General features: G+C 38.8%; 1 long non-coding RNA gene across 1 annotated transcript in view; it reads left to right on the top strand.

Annotated features, from left to right (window-relative positions):
* Positions 1–15,418, top strand: part of LOC109390479 (uncharacterized) — a 233,837-nt gene extending 218,419 nt beyond the window's left edge. The window contains exon 3 of the long non-coding RNA XR_002125580.1: positions 15,363–15,418. This is a non-coding gene — a long non-coding RNA (uncharacterized LOC109390479). The remainder of the gene's footprint in view (positions 1–15,362) is intronic.
* The last annotated feature ends 800 nt before the right edge of the window (positions 15,419–16,218 follow it).

The raw sequence follows: 16,218 nt of genomic DNA, 5'->3' as shown, positions 1-16,218 counted from the left end.
GCGCTGATGGGAACCACTTTGAGCACCTCTTATAACTGCAGAAGTCAAACGTGACTTGTATTCAACTTTTGTTATCAGTATAAATTGAGTATTACAATTTTAATAGCTTTTTCCTTTCTTAAAATGTGTGTATATATATATATATTTTTTTTGTCACCCTCTGTATATAGTGCTAAAGCTAAATGGCAACCAGAAGATGGGATTAAAATATCTTTTCACCTCAGTTCCTCACTTTGCATTTACAGTAGAACTTCCATCGTTTTCACTTCAGTACTCTGTAAGCCAGATAATTATTTGAAACCCCCTGCAGTCCCAAAGCTATCTCTGTGCAAAGATTTAATGTCTGTCTGAGTTCTTCAGTGAGATTCCTGATTGCCAAGACTTCATTATCTTTATGAAACAAGCGACAGTCTATTTACTGATGTACAGGAAAGTTTTATCATAGGCTGTTAAGTCTGTACTACCACTGTCAAAACAAATGGATAAAGCATACGAGTATTGTGTGATTTACATTCCTTGATTTTTTTCTTTCTGTTTGCCTACCCACTCATCTACAAAATTTGGTAATTCACCATGGGGCTCTCTGTCATTAGTCTGAATTAGTAAGTTTCTACTGTATTTTAGATATGAAGTCCTTAGGAGGTTGAAATGCTCAAAATTGTCTAAGTGATTTTCATGATCGGAGCTCGGATTTTTATTAAACATGTTATTACTTTTCAGAAATAATGAGCAATAACATAATAGTTAATAATCAGACATCAAGGGGTACTTTATTTCAAACTACAAAATTAAAAGTCTAGAGACCAGCAGCGTGGCGGCGGAGTGTGGTCTCTGGTTTCTGTTGTCTGTGGTTGCTGGAAAGTTTGGGCTGAGTTGACTTCCAGGCAGGCAGATTGCTTTCTCCCTCATCCTGCCATCTGTCCACACTGCTGTCCTGGCATTTGTGTCTTTTGGGTCCCAGCACAAGCTCTTAACCATGAAGCAGAAGTGTTAAGGATGTCCATAGTATTTAATAGTAAGAGAATACCAGTGTTTCCATTACCGTGGTGCCCCCAGACCATCCCAGAAGACATGAAGAAGCTTAGATAAGAATTCATTCATCTTCTCTCTCCCCTAGTATCCGTCCAGCCCCATTCCCCTTCCAGACTCTCCCATGAGTGAACATAAAGATACAGAATAAATCTGTGAAGCTCTCAAACTGCATGAGACACATTTTTTTCTCCTTTCTCATCCTGCTCAGTATCTGAGAACTCACTAGAGTATAGATGTCTGCCTCCCTCTCTGTCGGTACTGGAAGAACTCAGGGTGACACTTTTCCATAGCATTGGGGCGACTCTCTGAAGTATTTGCTTTTCATTCCTGTTATGGAACGAGAGGCTATATTTAAACTTCAACTTGGGGGCAAGGTAAAGAAACATTCACAAAAATCTAAAGAGGAGCCTCAGCCTTCTTTTTTTACTCATTCAGCACTTAGGAGATCAGAAAAGAGTATGACTTCAGGCTCATATCCTCCCCCGAAAGCGTAGATTTCTTCTGTTACTCCTCTGCTGAAATTAGGATGAACTACTTTTAACTGTTTTAAATGTTCTTAATTTGCCAATTATCCAAGGTGTTGTCTCAGCCTGGGGCAGTCTCCTCTCCTCCATTCCCGTCCCCCTCCCCCCTTGCTATTTCAGCCTCATCTTCTAGGTTTCCTACTGGGACTCTTGCTCCAGGGAGCTAAGCCTGGGCTGGAGTCCCTTCTTAGTACCCATTGCCAATGGTACTTAATGAATCATGCTGGTGTCCTCCGTGTGGACCACACACAGAGAAGACAAGAGCCATGTTTGCTTGTTCATCTTTATCCCTAGAACCTAGCACAGTACTTGGCACAAAGTAGACACTCACCAAATACTTGTTTAATGAGAGTGAGTGAATGAATGAGTGGATGGATGACAGTGATACATGACTCCCTCGCCTTGTTCATACCACCACCCCCGGTCCAGACAGCCCTCCAGCCCTTCTCATCCTCCTGGAGCCCTCCATCATCATCCTCTACTTACAGTGTCTTAACTCCAAGTGTGTTCCATATGCAGGGAGGCCTCCAGCCTTCAGCATACTGAGAGATGAGAAGGAAAGGCATGTGCACAACAGAAAGAATCTGCCAAACAGGAGCTGAATTCATGGGCCCCTCTGTAAGATGGAAAGCAAGACCCCAGGTTTTCCAAAAGCCAGATATATCAAATGCTAATAATGATATTGGTAGAGGGAAGGGGAAAAGAAAAAGAAGGGGAACTAATTCATGGAATTAGAGAATCAAGATAAATCAGCGACATTGGCACTGATGATAGATATAAGAAAACTGACCAAATGAGAAACTATATATTAAAAACTTGGATTGGCTATGTGGTTGTAACACAAATTGCATTTGTTTGCATAAATTGCTTACAAATGTTACCTAAACATGATGCAGTAAAAGAATAATTTTATTTATCATAATATACAAGTCAATGTTTATCCTTGTGGTCAGTCCTTTCTTACTAGGATGGCAAACCCAGCACATACATTATTTTTCTTCTTCAATAATCTGTGTATTTAGCTTGGTCAGCTCTCACAACTTTAGAAATCTAGGAAGAGCTCTGTGACTACGCATATGTTGAATTTTGCAAGTCATTAAATGTTTTAAATAACTGAAATTAGCTTTATCGAAATGGATTACTGAAATTGGATTTATCAAAAGTATAGGTAAAACCTCAGAGCTTTATTCCACTTAGGAATAAAGTAGAAACAAGTGACAAAACTTTTCTGCCAGTACTGCCTTTAATTCAACTGACTGCAACCAAAATTAAATGAGTACTTTCCATGTAACCAATTGTAGAAATAGCAGACACAAGTCTCCTACCCCAGCAAGATCTTTTAGGGAAACCAAGCCCAAAATTAGTGAGGGCCAATCACATGACCAAATAAATCATCAACCCATCATCAACCTCAACTCACCCACTTCATACTAGACTCACAGCATTTGTAGCACCGGTTCCGTTCTCAGTTTCTACTTCCATGGTAATTAAAGTCATGGGCCTCAATCTGGCACGGAAAGAAGGTGCCCCAGTCAGAAGTAATACTTAGCTGGTTCTCAACCAAGTGCAACCAAACCTTTAGTTATTCCTGATAATGGGAAGCAAGAAGACACATGTCTTAAAATTCTCAAGTAGTTCAAAATCCTTTCTTAAGCATATTACCATTGAACATGGATAGCTCTTAAAGATATGCAACTAGAGCCTTTCAGATTTCGTATTAAGAAACAAAGGTCCACAGAACTCATGTGACTTGTCAAAGGTCACAGAAACACTTAGTAGCTGTTAAGAATAATACCCAAGTTTCCAGATATGAGGTGTGATAAAAAAAGTATGGTGAAAGTTTAAATTTTAAAAAACAAATTATTATAGTAAAAGACACATTGCCATTATTAATCCCCCTCAAAATACTCCCCCTCGCTTTGAACACACTTCTCTCATCGTTCTTGCCACTTTCTGAAGCAGTTCTGAAAGTCCTCTTTTGTGAGTGTCTTTAGTTGCACTGTTGTGGCTGCCTTGATGTCGTGAATCATTTTGACTTTGGGGAAGAGCCAGAAGTCTCATGGTGGCAGGTCCAGTGAATAAGGTGGCTGAGGATATACCATAATGTTTTTATTTGACAGAAATTGCCATATACCAGAAGCAATGTGTGACACGGAGCATTGTCATGATGGAGAATGATTTATGTCACACTTTAAAACACATATTCTCTCAACCATAGCTCACACCTGACTGACTGCACTGAATAACTTGTAACTTGTCACCCACTGTTACTAAGGTTCAATGTGCTGCTTCCGTATTGAAGATCCCTGCCTTTCCATTGGATGGCACTCGGCAGCAGCATTCACCGTAGTTTTTGATCATACCTCATATGTAGCCCAGTGACCTTTCTCTACCTTGATTTTACAACTTTAAACTTTATAGTTTCACCAGAACTTTAGGCAGAGAGATTCGCCAGCCACGTAAAGATTCCCTCTCCGTATGTCTTGTACTCATTTGAAGGAGAGAAGATAAAGCAGATGAAAATATCGAAGTTCAGAAAGCCTTTAATTTTACAAGTAAGAGAGCAACCGTTCCACCAAGACTGGCATACAACTCCAACTTCAATCTTCCAAAAACAAGCCAGTTTTTCAATAAAACCTCAATCCTTGGAGTCAACACTAAAATCATAAGATCTGGCTTTGGGGGAAATTGGCTCTTCTCCAATTTATCAGTTAGAGTTAAATATTCAAATTCACTTGAAATCCTGACTCTGAGTATGGTGCTCTAGTGGAAATATAAATAATAACTCAATTTTAGGGTGCTAATTACAGAAGCCAGACTCTATATAATTTGTGCACAATTTGATCTAGAAATTCTCCAATGGAATGTGCACCCACAATCTCCAAACATTTTATTAAATGTCAGCAAAAGCCTAGTCATTTGATACTAGTAGAGGCTTTTGATTATGTCAGGCAGGGTAAAAATAAACTTCTTTTCTCTATTTAAGGTAAGAAAAATTGGTCAACGCAATGAAGTGAATGTCAGGCAACAGTGAAATGATAGTTGTCATTAAATACTTGAATAATGACAATGTTAGATGAATTCCTTGTTAGTATAAAAGCAAAATTAGGAAAAGTGGCTGAAATACAGTGAGACAGATTTTTGGGTCATGTGGAGAACACAGTCCCTCCCCATCAGAGCTGGTCAACGATATAAATGAGCCACCACAAGAATCTGTGGGCAGCTGGTCACTGTTGAAGCAGAAGCAAACTGGATGACCCAGTGTCAAGGGTGGTGTAGATAGGATTTCCTCATTGGGTGCTGGGGTTGAACAAGATGGTCTCCTTTTTAATAATTTCCTTCTAATACCAGGCGTAGTCCAGTTCAGATTCTACAAATCAATTTTAGGAAGGTTTGAATTCTTAGTTTAAATCAATTATTAATAAGTATCTAAATGTGTTCTTTTCTAAACCTTGTGCAGAAAGAAGTTCAGGGACACAGACTAAGTCCTTACAAATTTAAATACCTGCACACAAACAAGAGGATAGGTGTGGTTGCCCATTTTGTGCTGTTGGAGACGATCTGAGGGAGAGAAATCATGAAAACACTGAGTATTTGAGGCAAGGAGCAAAAACCAAAGGACATCAAAGTGGAAACATCAATGCATTGTTAAATAAATCTTTCCTGTTGTACCATATTTCCTAGCACTGGGTCAGTCCATAAGCCAAGTAACACAGGACCGTGTTTAGACACTATACTGAACATATGTTTTAAATGAAAATACAGGTAAAATCTCAGAGCTAGAACACACTCTAAAATCCATCCTTTTGCTTTACAGATGAGGAAATTGAGACTCAAGAAGGTGAATGACTCCCCTATAGCTCATGGGATTATCATGGTGCTGGGAGATTGGGCACTGTTTCTAGCCAAGCTAATTAATTTATGTAAGGGCTGGTGTCTTGGGACATAAGACAATGACATTAAAAGAAGGAAAAGCAGACAAATGACTTGGCACATGCAAAATACCTCCAAATTAAAACATAACAAAAATCATGTCAGTGCACAAAAGTCAAGGCAAGAAGAAAATATTATAGCGCTTCGTGATAAGAAAAGTCATTGACTCAAGAAAGAAGAGGAAATAATAGGGAATAGGTTATGGATTATTTCATTTTAGAACTATTTCTCTTGTTTTCCTCTTTTTATAAACTATACCTCATTGTGAGATCTTTCTTTGGAGTCTGCTGTGAATGGTATTATTGAGCCATGAATGAAGTCTAACTTACATGATTGAAATAATATACCGTGAGTGGTTGAAAATGATCTTTAAATTAAGAAATAATAATCCTGGTAGCATGTTGGTGTTTACCTTGAACCTTACGCGTGTGCACGCACACACACGCTCTAAATTTTTATCTAAAAACTGAAGTCATCATTGCATAAACTCTATAAAGGGAAAGGCTATTTCTGGCCTGTGCTCTTTTAGCTGCCTGCCCTGCAAGGTATTATATATGCAATATATGCTTAATAAATACTCACATATGAAAAGGATGATGATGATAACAACCTTTGCCAAATGCCAATTACAGGACAATCCAGTCAAAGCTTCATGGGTCAATGCATCAGCAGAAAGGAATCAGCAAATGGAATTAAAATAATGTATCTGTTTGTTCATTGTTAATGGCTGCTATGAATTTGAATTAGGCCTATAATTGCTTCCCTGATATGAGAGCAAAATGCCAAGGTAAAGACTGTAATTAACATTCAGAAGGAAATGTAGGCCCAGAGTGTGGGGATGCCTTTGAAAAGAAATCTCCCGTTTCCTCTGTCCCCCTTCCAAATCCCTTCCTAATTTCTTAGCATTCTTGGCTCTCAAAATTCTGTTTTTGTTATTTTTGATCTCTCCCCGCCCTTCTCTTTCAACTATTGTCCCCGGTTTTGAAGCCAGCAAAATCCCTGTGTTTAAAGAATGCTACTTCTTTTCTGAGAAAAGTTAGGGAATAGGAAGTGTTTAAAAAACAAAATTCAGCTAAGTAAATTTGAAGATCTAATTGGCTTTATTTAATGATTCATGAATCAAGCAGCATCCCATCTAGCAAACAGAAAGGAGCTCCCAGGAGGATAGAAAGGGAAAGGCTTTTTAAAGGCAGAAAAGGGTTGGGACAAGGAAGTTTTCTAACGAGTGGAAAAAGTGGATGGTTGCAGACTTAGGTCACTTTTTTATGAGGGGCTGACTGAAGGGGACAGTCAGGCGAATTGCCTCACTAATGTTAACCAGGTAATTCCAGATCGACTGCTTAAAGGTCATTCCTGGGAGGGGCTGAAACTGCAGTTAGGTTAGGTATTAGGTCTTGCTTTGCTGATGTGGGGTTTAGTGACAGTGACTCCATTTTGGATCTGCTGCTTCTCTTTTAATTACAGTAAGTTCCCCACCAGCAATAATGGGAGTCCTGAGGAGGAGAGTACGGAAAGGCCTCAATTTTTAGAATAAAACTTACTGTCCAAGCTGCTCTGTATCCAAGGGGAGGTGAACTGTTTTCTTTTGTTACATCTCATCGCTGCTTAACAGGAAAAGGGCAAGAATATGGCTGACCTTCTGATGTCCAAAGGAAGCCCATCGATACAGTTACATTTGTCAATAACTAAATAACAGTAATTATAATAACATTTTAAAATCAAGCACTCGGGTTTTTCTGATTCCCATCAGCTGGGATATATCTGTGATCTCTTACACCTTTTACTGGTTTGAAATGTAATTGCTTGATATATAGAACATCCTCAATTTCCCCTCCAAATGGCGAGATTCTAGAAGGAAGATCAGTCTCCCTGAGGGAAACTGACGGCTTGGTGCTTGGGTGAATAACAAGGCTAAGAGTATTTGCTTTGTCCATTCCTTCCCTCGTGACCCCTTGCTCTGTACCAGATTCCTCCACCCCATAAGGATGTTTTGACTGAGGATTTCACAATACAATCACGAAAACTCACAGAACCCCACCTGCCACTTTGCAAAGACTCAAACTGGCTTAGCACTAAAAGAATGCTTTAAATAGCAAATGCAAAAATGTTTTCCTCTCTAGGATATGGGGTGCAGGCACAGTATATTTGAAACAATGGTGGGAGGGAAAATGTACTTCTCCAAGTAAAATCTTCAGGCAGGCTGCAGTTGTTGCAATCATAAAGTGGGGTAGAGAAATGAATTTACAATAAAAGACTCCATTGTCTGGGAATAATTAGTGTCCCAGGCTAAAAAATTTCCTAAGACGATGATTTCATATCTAAGTAGAAATAATTACAGGGAGAAAGGAAGCACAGTTTAATCAGTGGGCGTCACTTATTTAAGAAGCATGTACTAAGCATATGCTGTGTGTGTAGCTCTGTCTTATAAGCATAACTGAATCCAGCAGAAGCATGTTTTTCATCGGATAATATGATTAAGGAAAGAATTGTTTGGTTGAAAAATCAATTGCGCTGGATACCCACTACCCAGTGAGCTTAAAACCTGAATTTTGGTTTTTCTGTTTCTTTCTTGGAATGACTTTAAAGTGACAAATTTTGTCTCAGGAGCAGTAGGGGTGTTATTTGCAGTATCAGCAACACAAAAACTTCATAAGAAATGCTAAAGTATAGTAAAGGAATCCGTAGAAAGCTAGGGGAATTTCTGTGTACTTCTAATGGAATACCTTTCTCATTTTTTTTCCCAAAAGTGAAACCAATGGCGTACATCCAACATATTGATATTGTTATATAATGGTGTAATAGTCAGAAAAATGAACTAACAAGACTGTACTCTCAATCTATGTTAAAATTAAGACTACTCCTGAGAATTAGGTGTTTCAGAGTTTTCTTTATATCAGAGTTTTTCAACCACGACATTATTGTCATTTTGAGTCAGATAATTCATTGTTGTGGGGGGCTGTCCCATAGCTTGTGGGATATTTGTTATCACACCTGGCCTCCACCCTTCAGATACTGCAACAGCCCCTCCTGTGTGACAAACAAAACTGCCTCTGTCTCCAGACATTGCCAAATGTCCCCTGGAGGCACCATTGCTCCCCCGCCCCCCACCACCACCACCACCAGCCCTTTGAGAACCTCTGCTTTATATTGATGTCTAAGAAGAGAGCAAATTGTGCAAGTCGCTTTTGGCCATAAGAGAAAATGTTGAATTCAATGCATCATGGCTGCTATAAGTTTAACCAAGAAATTCCACAGGCCAGGAAGTATGACATTATGGAATTGATATCATTGTGTGTGACTCACAGGTTTCTTTTCTTAAGAAAAAGATGAAAGGCGTTGCATGTGCTGGTTCCAGGATGGCCTTTCCGAGTCACAGCGAAGCATCTGCTGCCTGGGTCCCCAGCCCACTCTTGAACTTACTGAGCAGTGACAACCTGGAGCACTGGCTCCTGTTTGCACACCTCGGGGTTATTTATAATGACTCATCACGTGCACCATGAGAACGGGGGAATATGAATGTCTTTATTCTACTAAGGTTTCCCTCATAGGAAGATGCCAAACTGATTCCCTCGGGATTTGCAAGGAAGAAAACATGATAGGAATTTAAGCACTATTCAACTGTTTAAGGCCTTCATTTACCTGTTTATAAAACAGTTGGGGGTCCTTGATTCTCGGACTTTTCCCATGTCAAAAGAGTTTAGCATGTTTCTGGAGTTTTATGGAGTTTCTGGGAGAATAGTAGGATGTAACAGCAAAGAACTGGAATCCACCAGAACAGGGGAAGTGCCTTGCTTTTAGATGGTAGGTCTGCTCAGGCTTATGTTATTGATCACCCTCCACCCTAGTTAATCCAATAGGTAAGATTTGCATTCTAAAGATACAGGAAGTTCCAAGTGGACTGTTCTTATTAACCTTTCAGTAGCACTTGTCATGATTGAATTCACCTTTCTTCTCCAATCATATTATCTGTTGACTTCCATGATCTATCTACATTTGCCGGTTTTCCTACTACATCACAGGCCATTTTTTCCCTAAGCTTCTTGACCGGATCCTTCTTTCCACAAAACCTATAAATATTTCAGGGTTTACAGGACTCTGTCCTCAGCCCTCCTCTCCTTATACCCACTCCTTCTGTGTGGTCTCATCCAGTCCCGTGGTTTCAAATGCAATCCATGTGTCGATGTATTTCCCAGCCTACACCACTCACTGAGGTCCGTCTTCTTTCATCCAACTCCTACATGGCATCTTCATCTCAGTACCTAGTGTGATCTCCAACTTAACAGGGCCAAGGTGCGACTGTGAATTTTTCATATTCACGTTTATCTTCTCGTCCACTCACCCCCCTCTTCCCCCAGTCCTCTCCCAAATCTAGTCGTTTCTTTGCTTCACACTCACATCCAGCTCTCCAAAATATATTCCCAATCTCACTGTTGATGACTGCATCTCTTACACACGAATACAAAGCATTGGCACTTCTCCCCAGGGTCAAGGCCATAGTCTCCAAACTGTTGTTCTGTCAACTAAGTATTTCTAAAGCTTTACATCCTCTGCTTCCCATATACCTGGGGTGAATTACAACCCCAGGTATAGATGTCCTTTTCTCATCATTAAGGTTCCAACTCCAGCAGTCCCTTTCCAAAAGGCCTTTGTCACCTATCAAAGCAGCCTCCACCTCCTGACATCTGAGTGGAACTTTTACCTTCTTTATCTTATTCATAGCTTCTGTTCCTGAAATCATCCCATCTATTTGTTGCATGTCTGTTGTCTGCTCACCTGGGTAGAATGCATGCCCCTTGATAGCAGTGACTATTTTATTCATTGCTGTATCCCTGGGGCTTAGAACAGTGCCTGGCACAAAGAAAAGCTAAATAAACACTTGTGGGCTGACTACCTAGATGCAATCCAAACAGCAGGAAAAATTCATGAAAAGTCTGTGCCTGCCTACATACCACCAGATGCATTTATCCGCCTTGAGATCTGCAAATAACCCTGAACTGCCCTTCAGTCATTTTAAGGCCCGTATATGAATTAATCAGGTGAACTCCTGTTTTCAGATAGCTGCTTCAAATGCTGGGATAGCATGCAATTCTGCTTTCACAATTTTGGTTCCCTCTAAGACCCAGTGATGCCAACACTCTTGCAATTTAATAAAGAATGGGATGACTCATTGTGAATGAATCAAAGTAGTACCAAAGAAAATATTGATGTAGATGAGAGCAAAGAAATCGATATAAGACTCTACTTTCGGGCAATATTTGGATAGTGATTAAAAATGAAAATCCTCCCCAAATATCAAAATCTTTTTCCACTAGAAAACAGGAAATTTCCTCCAAGAACAACCTTTAAATTGAGGCAATTTTCTGAAGTCTCATTTTTTTTTGCATTTATATATATATATATATATATATATATATCACTATTTTTACTTGTCATTACCAACATCATCAGCATTATTACTGGTAAAAGAAAGCTGTATCTGGAAACACAAAGAAAGTATGCAGTACAATTACCAATATTGACCTGAAATATAAAACAGGATGATAGCTGAATTATAACTAATTAAAGACTAGCCATCAGAATTAAGTTAGACATGTTCATCTTCTTCAAGAGGAAAAGAAAGTGTGAACTAGAGGGGAAAAAAAATCACAGAACCTACCTTACATCTTTCCACAGTATGGCAATTAAATGAAATTCACACCAATTGAGATCAAGGATGCCTGTAGGCTGACACAATAAAAGAAGGTTATATATGCCCCTACGACATGTTGACAGAATTACAATCATTTCGGTGCTAGAAGGACAGGGAATTTTTGATGAGTGCCTTACAAGGGATATCTTTTAATCATAGGGAAAATAACTTCTCCAACATATAAAAGTGAGCATGTTGAAACGCTTTCTTTTTTATCTGATGCTTATATTTTAATTGGCAAATAATTATGTGGGCTTATATTTACAGTGTGCTCTTCTCCTTATCCTCACACCATAGAAGCATAAACATTTAAAAAGCCATATATTCAAAAAACATCTAACTTATTGCAAATAGTTTATATTTCAAAGGGGTTTTATTTCCACTATATAAAAGATTCATCACTGGATGACTTTATAAAGAGCTCTCCTGTCTTTTTAAGTGTTTCGTTGGAGATTATGAGTGAACCTAGATGACAGAAAGAAGGGAATTTAAAGTTTACATTATAGAAGCCATAACCAATTGAAGAGCTATCAGAAATAAAAATAAAGCATCTCTGAAATCATTACATGTGTCAATAGGAAAGCAACTTCACATTTTAAGAACTTCATGGGTCATTTTAAAGAACAAAACCATGATATAAAGCAGGACAATGGTAGTTAATCAAAAGCTAGAAAGGAGAGAAAATGGACCCTTAGCTTTCTCAGTAACTGGAAAAAAGCTATCTTATTATATACTATCTCCATAGAATTTTCAGTACTTCAGCCTCCAACACATAAGTCAAACAATAAAAGTGCGTGTATGAAATAAGTTTTCATATAAAATTGAACACTCTTGCTCAGTGTTCAGTAACCTCCTTTTACTGGTTAAATGTTCTTCTTAGCCAAAAATTATTTTTCAATCTGTTGTAAAACCATCTTTTAAAATATTGACCGCTTACTACTGTTATAATGCAAAGAAAAGTCTTAAATCATAGTTCCCTTTATTAATTTACATTACATAACACTGTGGGTTCAGAAAGTGGGTATAAATCACCAGAGCATTGTTCTGTAAGACCAAACACACCTGACACATTAGCTAAAAACTCTGGTAGGAGGGTTGGTGGCCTGAGATTGAGTTTTGGTCCCATTACATAACCACCATGTTACTCAGCAGTCAAATAACTCAACTATCAGCTTGACTTATAGGGCTGCTCTAAGATTAAGATGGGCTGAGCTATCTGAAAACTCTCTCAGAAGCACAAATAGTTCTACACAAAGCTAGTAGACATCGTGATGTTAACACGGGTAGGTCATTCAAGTTTATAAGCAACAGGTGACTAGAAAGTTTGTCCATGGTGTCCATAAAAGATTGACCCTTCCAGCGTGTCCTCATTTGTGGTGAAGGCTCATTGCCTTTGCCATGTGACCTGTTCTGTGGAAACCAGCAACAGTTGTTATAGTCCAGATATGGTTTGTTCTGTATTTTAAAAAAACCTCACTCCCCATTACTGAGAAAAATCCTATTTAAACATCAACAGAAGCCATGTGGAAGGAAATAAGAATGTGTATTCAGCTGATTTTCCTAGCTGGCCCATGAATATGATCATGGATAGAAATTCCTTCACTATTGGCAATTTTGATCAATGATATTCTTCTATTACTGTTTGAAAGATGCAAGTCATCGTTCATGAAAGTTTTATATTATACATACTTACTATTTGTAAAAATTATTGACACTGATCATTTAAAAATCAATTCCATAGGTTTTCTTTTGCTCTTTTTTTTTTTTAAATGAGCCAGTTAGTACTACTTTCAGCTTATTGTCATGCTCTCTTCCGTGTTTTCGTGTTAAGCCTAGGCAATCACCATATCTGCATATCACAGACCAAAGTGGTCAGTCCCAACCAAAGCACTAGCAACCTTGACCTGTTGTTGGAACTTTCCTATTTCCTACAGCATTTTTGGCCTTTGTTTTTTTTGTTTGTTTGTTTTGCTTGACTTTTATTACCATGCCCAAAGTTTGTACCTAAATTTCATGACCTAGATGCTTTAATTATCCCTATATGACTAATCAATACCAGTGAAATGGTCCCATAATTTAATAAATCAGATAAAGCCTGGATGTCTAACAGATAAGGATAAATCATGGGAACATGTGAATCACAGTTTTTATCAGAAACTCAGTGGGATCATAATGTATTCTTTCAATCTGTACCAAAGGTAGTAGCAGGAAGCTATTTTATAGATTTCTTGGTAATCTGAGCTGATGTTATACCTGTTACAAGACTTTTCCAATAAAATGGAAACACAGCAGGATAAAAAAGATACAAATGGTGATTTTATAACAGTCAATAAAAGCATGACTCTATAGTAATGGAAAATTTGTTCATGAATTGTGAAGTATCAGTGGCTCAGTTGGTGTGGTAATAAAATAATTTGTGTCCTGCCATTGGAACTTTTTTTAATGTGCTAGCATGTACCTTCAATTTACTGTTTTTTCCCTTCCCTTTGAGAGAGGAGTCACCAAAGGCAATGAAATGTATTAAGAAAATAATGTATCTTAGTCAATGGCAGACATCTAATCAAAACACCCTCTAGAATGGCTTTTTAAACTACTTTATAGGCCATTATTTTTATTCATATTCACAAAAGAAAATTTCAGCCCATTATGTGAAAAATAAATTTATGTTTAGTTCTCTCTTTCATGTAAGTGGGAATGAACCATTTCATGTTTAAAATAGTTAACCTCATGCCTCCCAAGTTAAGAGCGTTCATTACCTTTTAAGTCACATGTTGACTTATAGGAAGTAAAATGTAGAAAGAATGAACCACCATTTTATGTGATGATTTAGATGAAAACAAGGAAACGCAGAGAAAAAGGAACCAGGGTCATTTGGGGAAAAGGCAGAAATAATATGATATTCTATTTGATATATCAAAGTATGTTCTATCCAAAAGATTTATCCCCAATCCTCTCCAAAGGGAATGCTATCATATAGGTTTCCATTAGGATCTTTATGGATATTGTTATGAAAACTTTCTTCACCTCCACCCTACTCCAGGGTTCCTAAATTATTATAAATAATTAAAATAACAGAAGAATCATGTCTACACTGTCAAATTTATGCACTATGATTCTTCTTCTTCAGTGACCAGATGCATTCATTTAAGTTATAAGGTATGATCAAACAATACAGTGAGTGTTTAAATTAAAAATTTTTATTACAGTAAAAGACACCTTGCCATTAATCCCCCTCAAAATATTCCCCCTAGCTTTGAACACACTTATCCCATCATTCTTGCCACTTTCTGAACTAGTTCTGAAAGTCCTCTTTTGTGAGTGTCTTTAGTTGTGCTGTCATGGCTGCCTCGATGTCCTGAGTCATTTTGGTTTGGGAAGAGCCAGAAGTGGCCCGGTGCCAGATCCAGTGAATAAGGTGGATGAGGACACACCATAATGTTTTTATTTGACAGAAATTGCCATATACCAGAAGCGATATGTGACATGGAACGTTGTTATCATGATGGAGAATGATTTACGGCACACTTTAAACACACTTCTCTCAACCGTAGCTCACACCTGACTGACTGCACCGAACAAGCTGAAACTTGTCACACACTGTTACTAAGGTTCGACACACAACTGCCCGCATTGAAGATCCCTGCCTTTCTGTTGGATGGCACTCAGCAGCAGCATTTCCCATATTATTTGATCATACCTCGTATATGACTTTATATTTGGTATATAGGGAGAGAAAATAATTATTATCTCTAGACTATGGGAAATAAAATCTGGAAGGGAAAAGAGCCCCTTAGAAATGCTTTCTTGTCTAACAAACCAGCACATTTTTTCTTTAATTTCTAAGGTTTTAAATAAACACAGCGGAGAGCATATTTGAAAAAAGTGGGTGCTATCTTGTTCTTAACAGAAAGCAAAAGAACACTTATAAATCTGAATCAAAGACACATCTATTTCGTCAACTCTTTTGCCCTTTTGGTGACTGTCTTACCCACAAGTCTAGAACTTCTTACCAATCATTTTTATGTGATGGAAAAGCTTTAAGTGCCCAACATGCAGATCATGAAGAGACCCCCATAAACTACACGGCACTTTGTGATGCTGGTCAATATCACCACCCTGGTCAGTTGTTCTGCTTAGCTTGTCTTCCTTCCTGTAGGCATCTCTCTCTCTCTCTCTTTCTCCAGGCTGATTGCAGAGTGAGGCTCACCGCTCAGACCCGCCATGCCAAGGGGACAGGAGCAACATCAACAGCCCCGCACTCCAGCTGGCAGTGTTTGCAGGGCCCTCAGAGGTGCAGTAGGGGCAGGCAGCTCTGCCTGACTGTGTTTGCACAATTAGCACAGTGTTAAATGTGCAAACAGCAGTGGAGTGCAGACAGCATGCTGCTGCAATCATCGGCATGCAAGAACTCTTGGTGCCTTGCTCAGAGGAAACCCTTGGGTGTTTGCCCGCCCTTGATTCATTTAGTGAGGAAATAGCTGCAGGGGAGGCTTGCTGTGCTCCTGCTAAAAAGTTTGGCTAAAACCGAGGTGTCACTAGGAAGTCTCCTCCAGAAGCTGACCAAAGTCACACCACCAAACGCCATGCCCCGTGCGGCTCTTGTCTCCTCCTCAGACACAGGGAGAGCCAGCCCAGCACATTCCCATAGAGGACACTGAACTTGTCACCCTGGAAAAGTGAACCTGACTGCCCTCTGCTACCAGCTTCCCAGACATCTCTAACCCAAACATTTTGAGAACTTTTAAATTTAAAAGCTTTTAAATTACTTAAATTTAAGCAATTGTTTAAATATTCCCATTGATTCTAAGGAAAACTGAGTAGGTTTTTTTTTCCAGAATAATTAATTACTACAATCTTCATATTGCTTTTGTATGTTGTATGACAGTGACCCAGTGCTCCCTTCAACTCTGTGAACTAAATCATGACACCAGAGTCAGATTATCTGGGCTCCATTTCTGACCTGACCACTTATTAGCTAGCTGTCTGACCTTAACCTCTCTGTGCTTCATCTAATCTGTAGAGGAATTTAAGTAGCACCTA

The sequence above is a fragment of the Hipposideros armiger genome, unplaced genomic scaffold, assembly GCF_001890085.2.
Source record: "Hipposideros armiger isolate ML-2016 unplaced genomic scaffold, ASM189008v1 scaffold_271, whole genome shotgun sequence".
Taxonomy (NCBI): domain Eukaryota; kingdom Metazoa; phylum Chordata; class Mammalia; order Chiroptera; family Hipposideridae; genus Hipposideros; species Hipposideros armiger.
This window is presented reverse-complemented; position numbering and strand designations above follow the sequence as displayed.